Consider the following 19,495-nt stretch of genomic DNA (forward strand, 5'->3'; position numbering starts at 1 on the left):
GGGTGTGAGTGTGGGTTGTGTGTGTGTGTTGTGTGCAAACTCCCTTCAAGAGTTTAGATGGAAAAAGGACTTTAGTCACCATCCTCATGTCCCTGCACATAAAGACTGCCTGGCATGTGTTAATAATTAGGAAATTTGTGAATAAATTAATTTCTATGAGTACACGGATTTGAATAGATTCTTGCCGAGTGGTTTTACAAATAAGGAACCTGAGACTGAGAGAATTCAATTCTTTTCAGGGTCTTCAAAATAGACAAAGATAGAAACAAGTCTGAAACCACTGAAGGAATTCTTTGGTGGATCCAGTCCAAAAGACATATTTCAGGCAAAGCTGAACTCAGTGATGGTAAAGCCTAATTCTGATAATCCAATGGGAATGAAAAGGAACACTCAGAAGAATACTTGTAGTGTAGAGAAGAGACGAAAAACCCTATTTGCAAAAAAGAAAAAAAAAAGAAAGAGATACATAATGGGCTATGAATACGCTTTATTGGAGAAACAAGGAATAGACACACTAAGTGCTCATGGGGTAGAGAACACAACGCAGATTACAGACGGGCACACGGCACAGAAAGATCAAGCAATGATCCTGCTGCACTTCTTCCAACAACGTGGTGTCACCTTCAGCAACCAGGCCTTTACTCTGTCACCTGTCAGTTGAGGAGGGAGATTAAGGAAGGTGCAGTCCATCACCAAGGCCGAAGGGAGGACAGTGGAAGAGCCTGGAACATGGTGCTGTTACTTCCACTTGGGTGGACACTTTCTGCTTGCATGGTGGGCATGGTGGTGCAGGAGGGCATTTCTGCTGGCTCACTGGAGGTGGGCATGGGTGAGGTGGGCACGGCTCATGGCACTTCGGTGGACACACTATTGGAGGTGGATGGCAGGGCTCCTTGCACTGATGGTGATGCTGATGCTGATGCGGATGTGGATGCTGGTGGTGAGACATCTTTCTTGGGTCTCAAGGAATCTGAAATACAAACAAACAAAATTCTTCATAATGGAGCATCTGACTGGTAGAACATTTAGCTGCACCAACAACCCTCCCATCACTATGGACTCTTCTTGATTCTTAATACAGTCTTTGTGGTTTTTTTAGATCTTCTTCACCCTTCTCTTTTAGTATCTTCTTGCCCTCAGATCTTCAGTCTTTTCTGGTTAGTCTCCCCTTCTACCACCTTTTAAAACAAAATTGCCTACACAGGTGTTGTATGAATACAAACATACTCTGAAGAAGAATCTGGATAATAAACTTGTAGCCAGTCCCTAAACAAATCTCTACTTATTTCCCCATGACGTCTTGGTTGCTGGCCAAGCTGACCTGACTGTGGGCTTCTGAGGAGAAATGCAAAGGCCCAAACTAGGCACTCAATGGGATTGCATGCTGAGAAGGGAGCTTTTGAAACTAATGTGTGCTGTGCTGTGGCACAGTATCTCATCTCCCTTACTCTCTCTCAGGTTAAGACTGTGCCTCTGACTACATTTTCTCCTCACATTTAAGATCACATTCATGACCAAATACAAAACTTTACCCCTAAATCCTCAATATCTTCTTTTTCCTCACACAGAGCACTAATTGCTGCAACTAAAGCCACTTCTACCCCCAAATTAAACCCTACCACCCATGTTCCATAAAGACTTCTAAGAGTGCTCACCTGAGGCTCCAAAGAAGACCTATAACCGTCACGACAATGACAGCACTGTGATGGAGACTGCTTTTATAAGGATCCGGCAGCTCCACCCAGGGAGGGGGAACATCCCAGAACTGGCTGATGCCCTTGATTCCCACCCCAAATACCACGCGCTTGCAATCTCAAAAATAAATTGCCACACTGATGCTGATATCACAATCTCCCTTGTCCATGGACTTCTTTATCCTTTACTCAGGAAGTGCAGAGTGATTCACTGGAGACCTTGTCACATACTCCCTGTGCCATTGTTATGCACCTGTTAGGAAATATGAGGAATTCCTTGACAATCGTGTTGCTTCTCCATTGTCATAGTTGCTGATTCTTCCAGCTCCCCAGCCCCCAAGAATCTGCTATGGAAAACTTCCTCCCTATTCCATTTCACCTGCCAGCACCCAGCTTTGTTTCCCTTGATGGTCGAGACTAGGATTTACTAACCTCACATATCTTAACCCTACCACAGTTTTTTTAAACTCGCCTTCCTTACACCATGCCCCACTGGTCTCTAGCCTCTTCTTGACAATTAAATGACTAGAGAACACAAAGTTGTATCTTCTTTTTCTAATTTTCCAGTTTCTGGTGTTAGCGGTCTCATGCCAGGAGTCTTTTCACACAGCTCCATTCACGGACTTCAACAGGAAAGCTTGACCCTTCAGTTTTCCAGGCCATAAGGTCACAAGTTGAGATATTTTGCTGAAGCTCTACTTTTGCAGATTTATACACTGATCTGGTCTCTGCAGCCACATGGCCATGAGCAACTTGTAGTCTACTAGAAACCCAAATTCCTCTCTTCTCATTATTTTCAAAATTGACTCAATGTCTAGGCTGTATCCATTAAGAAGCTTTTCCACTGCTACTGCTAAGTCGCTTCAGTCATGTCCAACTGTGCGACCCCAAAGACGGCAGCCCACCAGGCTCCCCCGTCCCTGGGATTTTCCAGGCAAGAGTATTTGAGTAGGGTGCCATTGCCTTTTCCACTAGTACTCCCCAAGTATCCTGTGCTGCTTTATCCTACAACAGTATATTCAATTCGACTCTATCCTGCCATTCTTTTTTTTTTTTTTTTGAAATGACATTTAGTGTGTTTTCAGACATTCTTAGTATACTCAGGGAATGAAGCTCCACGAGTCATTGACCCCACCATTCAATCCATGGATATTTTTCTCTAAAAAAAATAAACTAAGGGTGACATAGAACCCATCAGGAACTTATTAGTGTAATTTGTTGAAACACAGCAACGCTTCAGCTAATACTAAGACACAAGCCTTCCATGGGGGACCTTGAGTGCCCTGGGTATGCATACTTCTATAGGCACCGGTACTTTAGGACATTTAATGTTTTCAAATTGCCCTGAAGATCAGCTTACTAACACTGCTATAAATTAGAGGCAAAGCTATACTTGCCTCAATATTTTCTATGGAAGCAACAAAATGTCTAACATTAAGGCATAGTGACATAGTCTGTTACCAAGTCCAAGCTTGCTCTGCTCAGCTGCAGTGAATCTGAGATGAGGTGTCTAGACTAGGAAAAGGAAAAAATTAAACGAAAAATTTCATGTTTCACCCGGGAATCAAACCCGAGTCTCCTGCATTGAAGGTAGATTCTTTACCGACTGAGACTATGAGGGAAGCCTGTCTAGACTAGAAAGGGACTTTGTTCAGGAACCCACTGGCTGAGACAATGACAAGCTAATGCCTCCAAATAATCGTCTTTCTGGGGCCTGGTTGCCAGGTTCTTTTATGGGTCAGAAGTGGGGTGGAGGTAAGGAGACAAAGTAAAGACTACTCAATCCTTGCCAATGTCCCCTAGTATGGCAAGCCTCAGGAGGGAGAATGTGTTAGATCCACTTCCTTACAGTCACTCACAGGTGGGCAGCTCAGGTTATCTCCCAAAGACAGTCTATTATGTATGCTTTCAATAACAAAAGTGGCAAGATGAGGGTTGAAATCAGAAGCTGATCCAGCATAAATTCAAAATTAACTCTTCCTGGTTATAAGGCTTAAGGAAATATGAGCCCCATATATATGATAAGGGGTTAATTCCCAAAGTATGTAACAAGCTCCTGACAGCATAACAGAAAAAAATTTAACAACCTTAATTTTAAATAGGTAAGAGACTTCTATAGAGCTTTCTTTAAAGAAGACATATATATGTATAACCACAGAGGACATGAAAAGGAGTTTAATATCACTACTAGTCACCAGGAAAATGCAAATCAAAACCACAATGATGTATCACTTCACACCTGAAGAATAACTATAATCAAAAAAGCAAAATGAAAGTGTTGGTGAGATTATGGAGAGGAAAAGAACCCTTGTACCTGGCAGTGGGAGGGCACAATGGTGTGACCATTACGAAGAATATGAAGGTTACCCAAAAATTTAAAAATAGAAAAAACAGAACTATCATAGGTTTTACCCATTCTACATCTACATCATTTACCCAAAATAATTTAAATCAAAGTCTCAAAGACATATTAGCACTCCCAAGTTCACTGCCTCAGTACTCACAGTAGCCAAAGTGTGGTAACAACATAAATGTCCATCAACAGATGAGTGGATAAGTAAACTGTAGTATATACATACAAAGGATTATTATTCCTTCTTAAAAAGAAGGAAATCCTGTCCGATGAGACAACATGGTCTAACCTGGAAGACATTATGCCATGAGAAATAAGCTAGAAACAGTCGGACAAGTACATGAATCCCCTTATATGAGGTATGGAAAACAGTCAAGCTCATGGAATAAAGAATAGAATAGTAGCTGCCAAAAACTGGGGGAGGGAGGGCATGGAGTAAAACAGGGTATTGCCAATCAATAGGTATTGTGAAATGAAAAGCTCTACTGCCAAATCAATAAACAAGAAATGGTCACAGCCATCAGCGATTTCTGGCCTCCAAATGTGAATGCGGACTCCCAAATCACAATCCAGCAGATGCCGCCACCCACCACGGTGACTGCTGAGGAGCTGGGGGAACACAAGGAGCAGCCATCGGCCACAGCTGCCACTACTTAAGGAGAACAAGGAAACAGGATTTGGCCCAGATAGCTGAGGTTCCTATGAAAGCAATGAATTCAGTGAGCCCAGAGGCTTGCATCTTCCCATACATCCAATGCTAAAGTCCTTAATTTGATATCTGATCTTTGATGCTTCAGCCCGCCTGCTCCCTTTGCTGTTCATTTGTATGTAGCCTCACTCCCACTCCCATCTCCTAAGGAGAACACTTTGCTCAGAGCTACTGAGATGCTGTCTCCTGGGCTTGGAGTCCTAAACTTTCCCTCCAAATAAAATAAAAGTCTCCTTCCTTTCAGGTTGTGACTATATTTTTTAGTTGACAGTATACAGTTTCAGTCCTGAAAGGTATATCAGTTCAAGAGATCTGCCCACAACATCAAGCCTGTGTATAACAACACTGTATTATACACTTCAAATACTGTTAAGAGAATACACCTCATGTAAAGTGTTCCTAACACAATAAATTATTTTAAAGTAAATTGATACGGCCACTATGGAGAACAATATGAAGATTCATTTAAAAAAACTAGGAGTAAAACTACTAAATGGCCCTGCATTTGCCCTGAGAGAACCATGAAACCGATAGAGTATTGTAAAGCAAAATAAAGTAAAAATTAAAATTTTTTAAAAAAAAAAAGGTCATGTGTACCCTCAGTGCTTCATTGTGGCACTATTTACAATGGCCAGGACATGGAAGCAACCTAGATGCCAATCAACAGATGACTGGATAAAGAAGTTGTGGCACATATATACAATGGAATATTATTCAGCCAATAAAAAGGAACAAATCTGACTCAGTTGAACAGAGGTGGACAAATCTAGAGCCTTTTACACAGAGTGAGGTAAGTCAGGAAGAGAAAAACAGATATTGTATATTAACACATACGTTTGAAATGTAGAAAAATAGCCCTGATGAACCTATTTCAAGGGCAGGAATAGAAATGCAGATGTAGAAAACAAACTTGTGAGCACACTGAGGGAAGGAGAGGGTGGAACAGATTGAGAGAGTAGCCACTGAATACAGGCTTTGCCAGATGCGTAGAATACATGACTGAGGGAAAGTTGTTTTATAGCTCAGGGAGTTCAGCCTGGTGCTCTGTGACAGCATAGAGGGGAGGGATGGGGGGCAGTGGGGTGGGTGTGAGGCTCACGGTGGAAGATATATATGTGTGCTTAGAGCTGATCCACACTGTTGCATGACAGAAACCAACAGAACATAGGAAAGCAATTATCTTCCAATTAAAAATAAATTTTAAAATTATATATGTCAGCTCTAAAAGCTAGAAAAACTGATAATTATGAATAACTACTCAAAATAACTGATCAATAATATCAAAAATGCTCCAGATCTTATAAAGAACAGCATTGTGTAGACTAAGGTCTCTCTCGCTAAAACCTCTGCCCTGCTCCTCTCTTTCTTCTAGCTGTTATCTCTGCTAGTTAGAAGGAGTCAGTTTGAAGGCACTTGAAGAATGCACATCTTTTTACTAGTAACGGAGGTCTTCCTTCTCCACTGCCTGAGGGAAGATTTCACAGTGTGTGCTCTTTCCTGAAGAAAGACTATGGAGATTCAGCTGTGTTTCTATCTTGACTGGGCTGATGTGGTTCAGAGAAAGATCAGGGGCATAACCTGGGTGTTTGAAGAGGAGGAACTTATTTAAACTGAGTCCTGCTCCTGATCTCTTTCTCAGTCTCTCAGAGAGCCAAGATGAGGACCGCTGTTTCTGCCTAGCCCTCTGAGATTCCACAATGGAGTAACCAGGTTCACCATGAGGAAACAGACGCCCTTCAGGAATCCTGGAAGGAACAGCAGTGTCTGGGGATGGAGTAGGTGCTTTCACAACATTCTTCTCATGAAAAGTCTTAGGAACTAGGTGGTACCTGCTGGAGAAAGAGAATTATCTAAGGAATATGTGACTTAGAACAGTTCTACCAACATAATTTTATACATGCTTTTCTTTCTCCATGAATTAAAAATGGACTCCAAGATACGTTTACCACTAAATTCTGTGGGTTGTCACTTATGTTTGGTAGTTGAAGGAGCATTAGGCTTTCTTAAGAAAAAGGTGCTTAATGAGATTGCTGACGTAGAAAGTAGGGATAATTAGTTCTTGATAACAGAGAAAGTGATTCAAGGACAAATGGTCCTCATTCTTTCCAAATAATGGATATTTTTTTCATAGAATGGATATTTTCCCTTTTACACATGGAAGCATTTGTAGCAAACTGAATCTCTGAATCTCTCTGAAAATCGTGTAATATCTACATGAGAGTTTGCTAGATTTTTCTTAGAACCTAGTAATAGTGGTTATCTAGGAGAGAAGCTGACTGACTGGGAAAGAGAAGAAGAGAGGCTAAGTAAGCCATGAGGCAGAACAGAAATCATTAGCAAATATGTATGCTCAAAGAGGTAGTCAGTGCCTCTAAAAGTCCAAAGGAAAATATTTTTTGAACCTACAATGTTACATGTAGCCAAACTATTAGTCAAATATGAATAAAATAATATAATTTCCACAAGTATATTTTCAGATACCTTCCTGAGGTTTTGCTCCAAGGTAAAAACCCAAACTGAAAATGTCTCAAAATGCAAAAAAAAAAAAAAAACCAATGGACATAATTGAGAGTAATAAGAGAATGAGAGCCCTAGGCTGACAAGTGTTGGGGAACCTACAGATCAACAAGGATTCTACTGAGACACGTTTTCAAGGATACAAGAAATTATATTTCCAATTGGAAACTGTATCTAATATAGAGACAGAAAGAATGACAGACCAGTTAATTTAAAGATATACAGTAGTCAATACTGTGGTGGTAATGATTATCACTCTACTCTCTGGAAAGGAAAAATAAATGTATGTGTAGACATTGCTATTCACAGCATAACAACTACACATACTACACATTCATTATATTGAACTTTTAAAAAACATTTATTTTTAATTGGATTGTAATTGCTTTATAATGTTGTGCTGGTTTCATACAGTAACATCAATCAACCACAGGTATCCATAAGTCTCCTCCCTCTTTAACCTCCCTGCCGCCTCCCACGCCATCCCATCTCTCTAGGTTGTCACGAGCACCAGGTTGAGTTCCTTGTGTCATACAGCAAATTCCCACTTTCTTTCTATTTTAGGTATGGCAATGTATGTTTCCATGTTCCTGTCTCAATTCATCTCATCCTCTCCTTTCCCCACTGTGACAAGTCGGTTCTCTATGTCTGCATCTCTCTTGCTACCTTGCAACTAGGTTCATCAATGTCGTTTTTCTAGATTCCATATATATGCACCAATATATGATATTTGTTTTTCTCTTTCAGACTTGCTTCACTCTGTATAACAGGCTCTAGGTTCATCCACCTCACAGCATTGGACTTAAATTTGTTCCTTTTAATGTTGAGTAATAGTTCATTGCATACATGTACCCCAACTTCTTTATCCATTCATCTAGGTTGCTTCCATGTCCTGACTATTGTCAATATTGCTGTGATGAATGTTGGGATACATGTGTCCTTTTCAGTTATGGTTTCCTCAGAGTATATGCCCAGTAGTGAGATTGCTGGGTCATTTGGTAGTTTTATTCCTAGTTTCTTAAGGAATCTCGATACTGTTCTCCATAACGACTGCATCAGTTTACATTCCCACCAATAGTGCAAGAAGGTTTCCTTATCTCTTTGAAGGCTGACTCTGAAGAATTGATGCTTTTGAACTGTGGTGTTGGAGAAGACTCTTGAGAGTCCCGTAGACTGCAAGGAGATGCAAGCAGTCAATCCCAAATGAAATCAACCCTGAATATTCCCTAGAAGGACTGATGCTGAAGCTGAAATGCCAACACTTTGGCCCCCTGAGGCAAAGAGCCAACTCAATGGAAAAGACCCTGATGCTAGGAAAGATTGAAGGCAGTAAGACAAGGGGACAACAGAAGATGAGGTGGTTGGATAGCATCACCAATTCAATGGACATGAGTTTCTGCAAACTCCAGACAATAGTGAAGAACTGAGAAGCCTGGCCTGCTGCAGCCCACTGAGTTGCACAGTGTCGGACATCGCTATTGACTGAACCGCAGCAACAGTGTCACAGAGGGTTCTTCCTACGTTTTCCTCTAAGAGTTTTAGGGTTTATGGTCTTACATTTAGATCTTTAATCCATTTTGAGTTTAGCTTTGTGTATGGTGTTATCTTTGTGTATAGGCTTCCTTCGTTGCTCAGATGGGAAAGGGTCTGCCTGCAACGTGGGAGAACCAGGTTCAATCTCTGGGTTGCGAAGATCCTCTGAAGAAGGAAATGCAACCCACTCCAGTACTCTTACCTGGAAAATTCCATGGATGGAGGAGCCTGGTAGGCTACCGTCTATGGGATCACAAGGAGTCGGAAAGGACTGAGCGACATCACTTTCACTTTTCACTTTCATGCATTAGAAAAGGAAATGGCAACCCACTTCAGTTTTCTTGCCTGGAGAACCCCAGGGATGGTGGAGCCTGCTGGACTGGGGTCTATGGGGTCGCACAGAGTCGGACATGACTGAGTGACTTCACTTTGTATGGTGTTAGGGAGTTTTCTAATTTCATTCTTTTACAGATAGCTGACCTGTTTTCCCAGCACCACTTATTGAAGAGACTATCTTGTCTCCTTTGTATATTCTTGCCTCGTTTGTCAAACATAAGGTGTCCATAGGTGCATGGGTTTAACTGGGCTTTCTGTCTTGTTCCCTTGGTCTATATTCCCAATTTTGTATCAACACCATACTATGACTGTAGCTTTGCACTACTACACATTTTTTAAATTTATTTTTAGTATGAATTTATTTATTTTAATGGGAGGCTAATTCAGTTCAGTTCAGTTCAGTTCAGTTGCTCAGTCGTGTCCGACTCTTTGCGACCCCATGAATCGCAGCACGCCAGGCCTCCCTGTCCATCACCGTCTCCCGGAGTTCACTCAGACTCACATCCATCGAGTCCGTGATGCCATCCAGCCATCTCCTCCTCGGTCGTCCCCTTCTCCTCCTGCCCCCAATCCCTCCCAGCATCACAGTCTTTTCCAATGAGTCAACTCTCCGCATGAGGTGGCCAAATTACTGGAGCTTCAGCTTTAGCATCAGTCCTTCCAAAGAAATCCCAGGGCTGATCTCCCTCAGAATGGACTGGTTGGATCTCCTTGCAGTCCAAGGGACTCTCAAGAGTCTTCTCCAACACCACAGTTCAAAAGCATCAAATCTTCGGTGCTCAGCGTTCTTCACAGTCCAACTCTCACATCCATACATGACCACAGGAAAAACCATAGCCTTGACTAGACGGACCTTAGTCGGCAAAGTAATGTCTCTGCTTTTGAATATACTACCTAGGTTGGTCATAACTTTTCTTTCAAGGAGTGAGCATCTTTTAATTTCATGGCTGCAGTCACCATCTGCAGTGATTTTGGAGCCCCAAAAAAATAAAGTCTGACACTGTTTCCACTGTTCCCCCATCTATTTCCCATGAAGTGATGGGACCAGATGCCATGATCTTCGTTTTCTGAATGTTGAGCTTTAAGCCAACTTTTTCACTCTCCTCTTTCACTTTCATCAAGAGGCTTTTTAGCTCCCCTTCACTTTCTGCCATAAGGGTGGTTTCATCTGTATATCTGAGGTTATTGATATTTCTCCCAGCAATTTGATTCCAGCTTATGTTTCTTCCCGTCCAGCGTTTCTCATGATGTAATGTGCACAGAAGTTAAATAAGCAGGGTGACAATATACAGTCTTGACATACTCCTTTTGCCTATTTGGAACCAGTCTGTTGTTCCATGTCCAGTTCTAGCTGTTGCTTCCTGACCTGCATACAGTTTTCTCAAGAGGCAGGTCAGGTGGTCTGGTATTCCCATCTCTCTCAGAATTTTCCACAGTTGATTGTGATCCACACAGTCAAAGGCTTTGTCATAGTCAATAAAGCAGAAATAAATGTTTTTCTGGAATGCTCTTGCTTTTTTGATGATCCAGTGGATTTTGGCAATTTGAACTCTGGTTCCTCTGCCTTTTCTAAAACCAGCTTGAACATCAGGGAGTTCATGGTTCACATATTGTTGAAGCCTGGATTGGAGAATTTTGAGCATGACTTTGCTAGCAGGTGAGATGAGTGCAATTGTGTGGTAGTTTGAGCATTCTTTGGCATTGCCTTTTTGGAAAAACTGACCTTATCCAGTCCTGTGGCCACTGCTGAGTTTTTCAAATGTGCTGGCATATTGAGTGCAGCACTTTCACAGCATCATCTTTCAGGATTTGAAACAGCTCCACTGGAATTCCATCACCTCCACTAGCTTTGTTCGTAGTGATGCTTTCTAAGGCCCACTTGACTTCACATTCCAGGATGTCTGGCTCTAGATTAGTGATCACATCATCTTGATATTTGGGTCGTGAAGATCTTTTTTGTACAGTTCTTCTGTGTATTCTTGCCACCTCTTCTTAATATCTTCTGCTTCTGTTAGGTCCATACCATTTCTGTCCTTTACCGAGCCCATCTTTGCATGAAATATTCCCTTGATATCTCTAATTTTCTTAAAGAGATCTCTAGTCTTTCCCATTCTGTTGTTTTCCTCTATTTCTTTGCATTGATCGCTGAAGAAGGCTTTCTTATCTCTTCTTGCTATTCTTTGGAATTCTTCATTCAGATGCTTATATCTTTCCTTTTCTCCTTTGCTTTTCTTTTCCTCTCTTAGCCTCTCTTTTTTTCACAGCTATTTGTAAGCCCTCCCCAGACAGCCATTTTGCTTTTTTGCATTTCTTTTCTTTGGAGGCTAGTTACCATATTGTATTGGTTTTGCCATACATCAACATGAATCTGCCACAGGTATACACGTGTTCCCCATCCTGGACTCCTCTCCCAACTTCCTCCTCATGCCATCCCTCTTCATCATCCCAATGCACCAGCCCCAACATCCTGTATCATACATCGAACCTGGACTGACAATTCGTTTCACCTACAATATTATACATGTTTCAATGCAATTCTCCCAAATCATCACACCCTCGCCCTCTCCCACAGAGTCCAAAGGACTGTTCTATACATCTGTGTCGCTTTTGCCTTCTCGCATACAGGGTTATCGTTACCATCTTTCTAAATTCCATATATATGCATTGGTTTACTGTATTGGTGTTTTTCTTTCTGGCTTACTTCACTCTGTATAATCAGCTCCAGTTTCATCCACCTCATTAGAACTGATTCAAATGTATTCTTTTTAATGGCTGAGTAATATTCCATTGTGTATATATACCTCAGCTTTCTTATCCATTCATCTGCTGATGGACATCTAGGTTGCTTCCATGTCCTGGCTATTATGAACAGTGCTGCAATGAACATGAGGGTACACGTGTCTCTTTCAATTCTGGTTTCCTCAGTGTGTATGCCCAGAAGTGGGATTGCAGGGTCATAAGGCAGTTCTATTTCCAGTTTTTTAAGGAATCTCCACGCTGTTCTCCATAGTGGCTGTACTAGTTTGCATTCCCATCAACAGTGTAAGAGGGTTCCCTTTTCTCCACACCCTCTCCAGCGTTTATTGCTTGTAGACTTTTGGATAGCAGCCATTCTGACTGGCATGAAATGGTACCTCATTGTGGTTTTGATTTGCATTTCTTTGATAGTGAGTGATGTTGAGCATCTTTTCATGTGTTTGTTAGCCATCTATATGTCTTCTTTGGAGAAATGTCTGTTTAGTTCTTTGGTCCATATTTTGATTGGGTCGTTTATTTTTCTGGAATTGAGCAGCAGGATTTGCTTTTATATTGCTGAGATTAAATCTTTGTCAGTTGCTTCAATGGTATTATTTTCTCCCATTCTGAAAGCTGTCTTTTACCTTGCTTATAGTTTCGTTTGTTGTGCAGAAGCTTTTAATTTTAATTAGGTCCCATTTGTTTATTTTTGTTTTTATTTCCAGTATTCTGGGAGGTGGGTCATAGAGGATCCTGCTGTGATTTATGTCAGACAGTGTTTTGCCTAGGTTCTCCTCTAGGAGTTTTATAGTTTCTGGTCTTACGTTTAGATCTTTCATCCGTTTTGAGTTTATTTTTGTGTATGGTGTTAGAAAGTGTTCTAGTTTCATTCTTTTACAAGTGGTTGACCACTTTTCCCCGCACCACTTGTTAAAGAGATTGTCTTTAATCCATTGTATATTTTGCCTCCTTTGTCAAAGATAAGGTGTCCATGGGTGCGTGGGTTTATATCTGGGCTTTCTATTTTGTTCCATTAATCTATATTTCTGTCTTTGTGCCAGTACCATACTGTCTTGATGACTGTGGCTTTGTAGTAGAGCCTGAAGACAGGCAGGTTGATTCCTCCAGTTCCATTCTTCTTTCTCAAAATTGCTTTGGCTATTCAAGGTTTTGGATATCCATACAAATTGTGAAATTATTGTTCTAGCTCTGTGAAAAATACCGTTGGTAGTTTGATAGGGATTGCATTGAATCTATAGATTGCTTTGGATAGTATCCTCATTTTCAGTATGTTGATTCTTCCAATCCACGAATACGGTATATTTCTCCATCTATTAGTGTCCTCTTTGATTTCCTTGACCAGTGTTTTATAGTTTTCTATATATAGGTCTTCTATTTCTTTAGGTAGATACATTCCAAAGTATTCTAATCTTTTTGTTGCAATGGTGAATGGAATTGTTTCCTTAATTTCTCTTTCTATTTTCTCATTATTAGTGTATAGGAATGCAAGGGATTTCTGTGCATTGACTTTATATCCTGCAACTTTAGTATATTCATTGATTAGCTCTAGTAAATTTCTGGTGGAGTCTTTAGGGTTTTCTATGTAGAGGATCATGTCATCTGCAAACAGTGAGAGTTTTACTTATTCTTTTCCAATTTGAATTCCTTTTATTTCTTTTTCTGCTCTGATTGCTGTGGCCAAAATTCCAAAACTATGTTGAATAGTAGTGGTGAGAGTGGACACCCTTGTCTTGTTCCTGACTTTAGGGGAAATGCTTTCAGTTTTTCAGCACTGGGGATAATGTTTGCTGTGGGTTTGTCATACATAGCTTTTATTATGTTGAGGTATGTTTCTTCTATTCCTGCTTTCTGGAGAGTTTTTATCATAAACGGATGTTGAATTTTGTCAAAGGCTTTTTCTGCATCTATTGAGATAATCATATGGCTTTTATTTTTCAATTTGTTAATGTGGTGTATTACATTGATTAATATGTGGATATTGAAGAATCCTTGCATCCCTGGGATAAAGCCCACTTGATATAGATGTATGATCTTTTTAATGTGTTGTTGGATTCTGATTGCTTAAGGATTTCTGCATCTATGTTCATCAGAGATATTGGCCTGTAGTTTTCTTTTTTTGAAATTAATCCTACTTATTAACATTTTTAATCATTTTCTCAAGTCCAGAAAATCCACCAATAATTAATCAAGCCCTGTTTTGTAGCATTGCCCAACAATTGTACCTCATAAGCTTGAAAAAACACACAACTTGTGCCATCAGACTTTAAATTCCCGAAAGAATGAGGAAAAGAGGAACAGGAAGAAGAGAAAAAGAAGATAGAGGAACAGAAGAAGAGGAGGATGACGAGTGGGAAGAGGAGACAACTTAAGATGCCAAAGCAAAAATCTAATACAGGAAAGGCATAGGCTAAATATGGTACAAACTATAAGATTATCACAACCTTAATGCAAAAAGTACTGCTTCATTAAGTGGCATAGGGGCCAAGACATTAAATTCATCGATTAAAAGGTAACAATACTGACAAAGTATGCTTCTGGGCTGACCTGTTCTGATGCACTCACAGTAAAATCTGACCCTCATTGTGCTTTCTGTGAGCTGACACAGTTCTAAATGCTTTATATATACAACTAACATATAACCAACCTAGATAGTATATTCAAAAGCAGAGACATTACTTTGCCAACTAAGGTCCATCTAGTCAAGGCTATGGTTTTTCCTGTGGTCATGTACGGATGTGAGAGTTGGACTGTGAAGAAGGCTGAGCACTGAAGAATTGATGCTTTTGAACTGTGGTGTTGGAGGAGACTCTTGAGAGTCCCTTGGACTGCAAGGAGATCCAACCAGTCCATTCTGAGGGAGATCAGCCCTGGGATTTCTTTGAAAGGACTGATGCTAAAGCTGAAGCTCCAGTAATTTGGCCACCTCATGCGAAGAGTTGACTCATTGGAAAAGACTGTGATGCTGGGAGGGATTGGGGGCAGGAGGAGAAGGGGACGACAGAGGATGAGATGGTGGAAGGCATCACTGAATCGATGGACGTGAGTCTGAGTGAACTCCAGGAGTTGGTGATGGACAGGTAGGCCTGGCGTGCTGCGAATCATGGGGTCGCAAAGAGTCGGACACGACTGAGTGACTGAACTGAACTGAACTGAACTGAACCTATAAAATGGTACTATTATTATTCCCACTTTTAAAGTGAAGAAAATGAGACCTTAAAATGAGACACAGAGACCTTAAGCAAATTACCCAAGATCATAAAGTTATTAAGCAGCAGAACCATGGAGATCTGTGATCTCAGAAATATGATTGTTGTCCCTTCTAGTGGAGAAGGTATGAGATACAATTTATTTAGGAAACTTGGTTCTTTTAAAGGGTTGGTAAAGTTCTTCTTATCTTCATATTTCTTGACAATAAAGAGATCAATCTATAATTATCCACTTCATACAGCCAAACTTTATGAACTTTCTGAATGTGTTGATCATGTTCTGCTTAAATTCAAACAAAATTTTATTTTTTGTTATCATTTTTCTTGTTTTTCTTCAAGACAAAATTGGGAGGGAATCGTGTCAATAATATTAGACCAGAACCCTCTCCAAGAGTACAGAGTCAACCCTCCTAAAAATAAAATCACTTCTTCTTAGTATTGGAAGCACAACAAGAGTAAAATTCTCTGCACATTTTGTTGCCTATATGGGGATGGAAATTAATGGAGTCTGCTTCCCTATAATATGGGAACATTGTTAATAACAGACCTACTTTTCATATAGTCACTCTCATAAATAAATTTCTATTTTGCAAAAGAATTAATTTATTTCTGGGCCCTTTTAACCATTTCAAAAAATGTCTTTAAAAGATCATATGTACTTTCAGTTAAAAGAAAATAGATGTGATAGTAGAGAATTACATAGAAAGTTGAGACTCTGAACAGCATTGTATGCGTTGAAAACTGAATAAATTATCAAAATCTTTGATACATCTTTCAGATCCAATGTACTCAACCACATTTGGAGACATTGTCTCTTGGATGACTGTTCTCCCTGCAGTTACTCTGCCCTGCCTCAGTACTCGCCATCGCCTCTCACTGGTACAGTGTACCCCAGATACTCAAGGCTCACTCTTCTCTTCACTCAACCTTTGCCCTAAAAGTCATTTTGGAAGAGCTTTTCTACACAGTTGTCTCTAACATACCCCTGCATCACTATTATTTGCCTTGTATGTGCACATGTGTGTATGTTTGTGCAAACTCCCTTCAAGAGTTTAGATGGAAAAAGGAATTCAGTCACCATCTTCATGTCCCTAGCACATAAGAGACTGCCTGGTATATGTTAATAATTGGGAAATATTTGTGAATAAATTAATTTCTATGAGTAAACTGAGTTGAATAGATTCTTGCCTACTGATTTTACAAATAAGGAACCTGAAACTGAGAGAATTCAATTCTTTTCAGGGTCTTCAATGTAGACAGATAGAAACAAGACTGAAACCAATGAAGCAATTCTTCAGTGGGTCCGGTCCAAAAGACATATTTCAGGCAAAGCTGAACTCAATAGTGGAAAAGTCTAATTCTGATAATCCAATAGAATGAAAAGGAACACTCAGAAAAATACTTACAGCTGTGATTTATGTCGGAGGGTGTTTTGCCTATGTTCTCAACTCCTAGAGGAGAACATAGGCAAAACACTTTCCGACATAAATCACAGCAGGATCCTTTATAACCCACCTCCCAAAATATTGGAAATAAAAGCAAAAATAAACAAATGGGACCTAATTAAAATTAAAGGCTTCTGCACAACAAACGAAACTATAAGCAAGGTGAAAAGACAGCTTTCAGAATGGGAGAAAATAATAGCAAATGAAGCAACTGACAAACAACTAATCTCAAATATATATAAGCATCTCCCGCAGCTCAATTCTAGAAAAATAAATGACTCAATCAAAAAATGGGCCAAAGAACTAAATAGACATTTCTCCAAAGAAGACATATAGATGGCTAACAAACACATGAAAAGATGCTCAACATCACTCATTATCAGAGAAATGCAAATCAAAACCACAGTGAGGTACATTTCATGCCAGCCAGAATGGCTGCTATCCAAAAGTCTACAAGCAATAAACGCTGGAGAGGGTGTGGAGAAAAGGGAACCCTCTTACACTGTTGGTGGGAATGCAAACTAGTACAGCCACTATGGAGAACAGCGTGGAGATTCCTTAAAAAACTGGAAATGGAACTGCCTTTTGACCCTGCAATCCCACTGCTGGGCATACACACTGAGGAAACCAGAATTGAAAGAGACACGTGTACCCAAATGTTCATTGCAGCACTGTTCATAATAGCCAGGACATGGAAGCAACCTAGATGTCCATCAGCAGATGAATGGATAAGAAAGCTGTGGTACATATACACAATGGAATACTACTCAGCCGTTAAAAAGAATACATTTGAATCAGTTCAATGAGGTGGATGAAACTGGAGCTGATTATACACAGTGAAGTAAGCCAAAAAGAAAAACGCCAGTACAGTATACTAATGCATATATATATGGAATTTAGAAAGATGGTAATGATAACCCTGTATGCGAGACAGCAAAAGAGACACAGATGTATAGAACAGTCTTTTGGACTCTGTAGGAGAGAGCAAGGGTGTGATGATTTGGGAGAATTGCATTGAAACATGTGTAATATCATATATGAAATGATTCACCAGTCCAGGTTTGATGCATGATACTGGATGCTTGGGGATGGTGCACTGGGACAACCCAGATGGATGGTACGGGGAGGGAGGAGGGAGGGGAGTTCAGGATGGGGAACACATGTATACCTGTGGCGGATTCATGTTGATGTATGGCAAAACCAATACAATATTATAAAGTAATTAACCTCCAATTAAACTAAATAAATTTATATTTTAAAAAAGAATACTTGTAGCTGACAGAAGAGATGAAAAACACTATATGCAAAAAAGCCCACAAAAAAAGAGAAAGAAAGAAATACATAATGGACTATGAATATGCTTTATTGGAGAAGCAAAGGATTAGACACATTAATTGCTCACCGGGTAGAGATCACAACGTGGATTACAGACGGGCACATAGCACAGAGAGATCAAGCAATGATTCTGCTGCTCTTCTTCCAACAATGCGGTGTCAGCTTCAGGAAGCAAGCCTTTCCTCTGTCAGCTGTCGGTTGAGGGGGGAGGTTAAGGAAGATGCAGTCCATCACCATGGCCGAAGGGAGGACAATAGAAGAGCCTGGATCTTGTTTCTTGGTCCAGATGAAATCTGGTGTTGTACTTTCCACTTGGGTGGACACTTGTGCTCGCATGGTGGGCATGGTGGTCCAGGAGGGCATTTCTGCTGGCTCACTGGAGGTGGGCATGGATGAGGTGGGCAAGGCTCATGGCACTTCAGTGGGCACAGTTTTGGAGGTGGATGACAGGGCTCCTTGCACTGATAGTGATGCTAATGCTGATGTGGATGTGGCTGCAGCTTCGGCTGCGGCTGCGGCTGCGGATGTGGCTGCGGCTTCGGCTGCGGAAGCGGCTGCAGCTGCGGATGTGGCTGTGGATGTGGCTGCGGAAGTGGATGCGGAATCGGCTGCGGAAGCGGCTGCGGCTTCAGCTGCGGAAGTGGATGCGGAAGCGGCTGCGGAAGCAGCTGCGGCATCAGCTGCGGCTGCGGCTTCGGCTGCGGCTACGGATGTGGATGTGGCTGCGGATGTGGATGTGGCTGTGGAAGTCGGCGGCTGCGGCTTCGGCTGCTGGGCTGGAAGCGGCTGCGGCTGCGGATGTGGCTGCGGATGCGGATGGCTGCGGAATGCTGGCTGCGGAATGCGGCTTGCGCAGTGGGCTGCGGATGCGGCTGCGGAAGTGGCTGCGGGCATGTGGCAGGCTGGGAAGCGGCTGCGGCTTCGGCTGCGGCTGCGGATGGATGTGCTGCGGCTGCGAAGTGGTGCGGAAGCGCTGCGGAAGCGGCTGCGGCTTCGGCAGCGGCTGCGGCTGCGGATGTGGATGTGGCTGCGGATGTGGATGTGGCACCCAGGAAGGGATCTGTCTCACCACCAGCCTTCCGCTCCGCATCCACATCGGCATCCGAAGCCACCGAGTCCGCAGCCACATCGCCAGCTGCACCCCTTCCTCAGCTGCAGCCACTACCGCAGCGGCAAGCCGCAGCACAGCACGAAAGCCGCAGCCTGGAGCCAGAAGCCCAGCCCGCAGTCGCCAGCCACAGCCCGCCAGCCGAAGCCGCAGCCACAGCCGGAGCCGCAGCACAGCCGACAGCCACAAGCGACATCCACATCCGCAGCCACATCCACATCCGCAGCGCCAGCCGCTGCCGAAGCCGCCAGTCCGCCTTCAAGCCAGCCGCTTCCGCATCCACTTCGCAGCCGCCAGACACATCCACATCCGCAAGCCGCAGCCGAAGCGCGCCGCAGCCGCAGCTGAAGCCCGCAGCCGCTTCCGCCAACGCCGATTCCGCCCATCCCACTTCCGCAGCCGCATCCGCAGCCACATCCGCAGCCGCTATCCGCCAGCCATTCATCCGCAGCCGCAGCCGCTTCCGCAGGCGAAAAGCCGCAAGTCCGCCTTCCACAAGACG

General features: G+C 42.1%; 1 long non-coding RNA gene across 1 annotated transcript; it reads right to left on the bottom strand.

The window, feature by feature from the left end:
* Positions 1 to 470: 470 nt before the first annotated feature.
* LOC108634761 lies at positions 471 to 1,775 on the bottom strand. Its single transcript, XR_001917690.1, has 2 exons — positions 1,656 to 1,775; positions 471 to 970 (listed from the first exon to the last, which is right to left on the bottom strand). It is a non-coding gene; the product is annotated as an uncharacterized LOC108634761 (long non-coding RNA).
* Between the last annotated feature and the right edge of the window lie 17,720 nt (positions 1,776 to 19,495).

The sequence above is a fragment of the Capra hircus genome, unplaced genomic scaffold (assembly GCF_001704415.2).
Source record: "Capra hircus breed San Clemente unplaced genomic scaffold, ASM170441v1, whole genome shotgun sequence".
Classification (NCBI taxonomy): Eukaryota; Metazoa; Chordata; class Mammalia; order Artiodactyla; family Bovidae; genus Capra; species Capra hircus.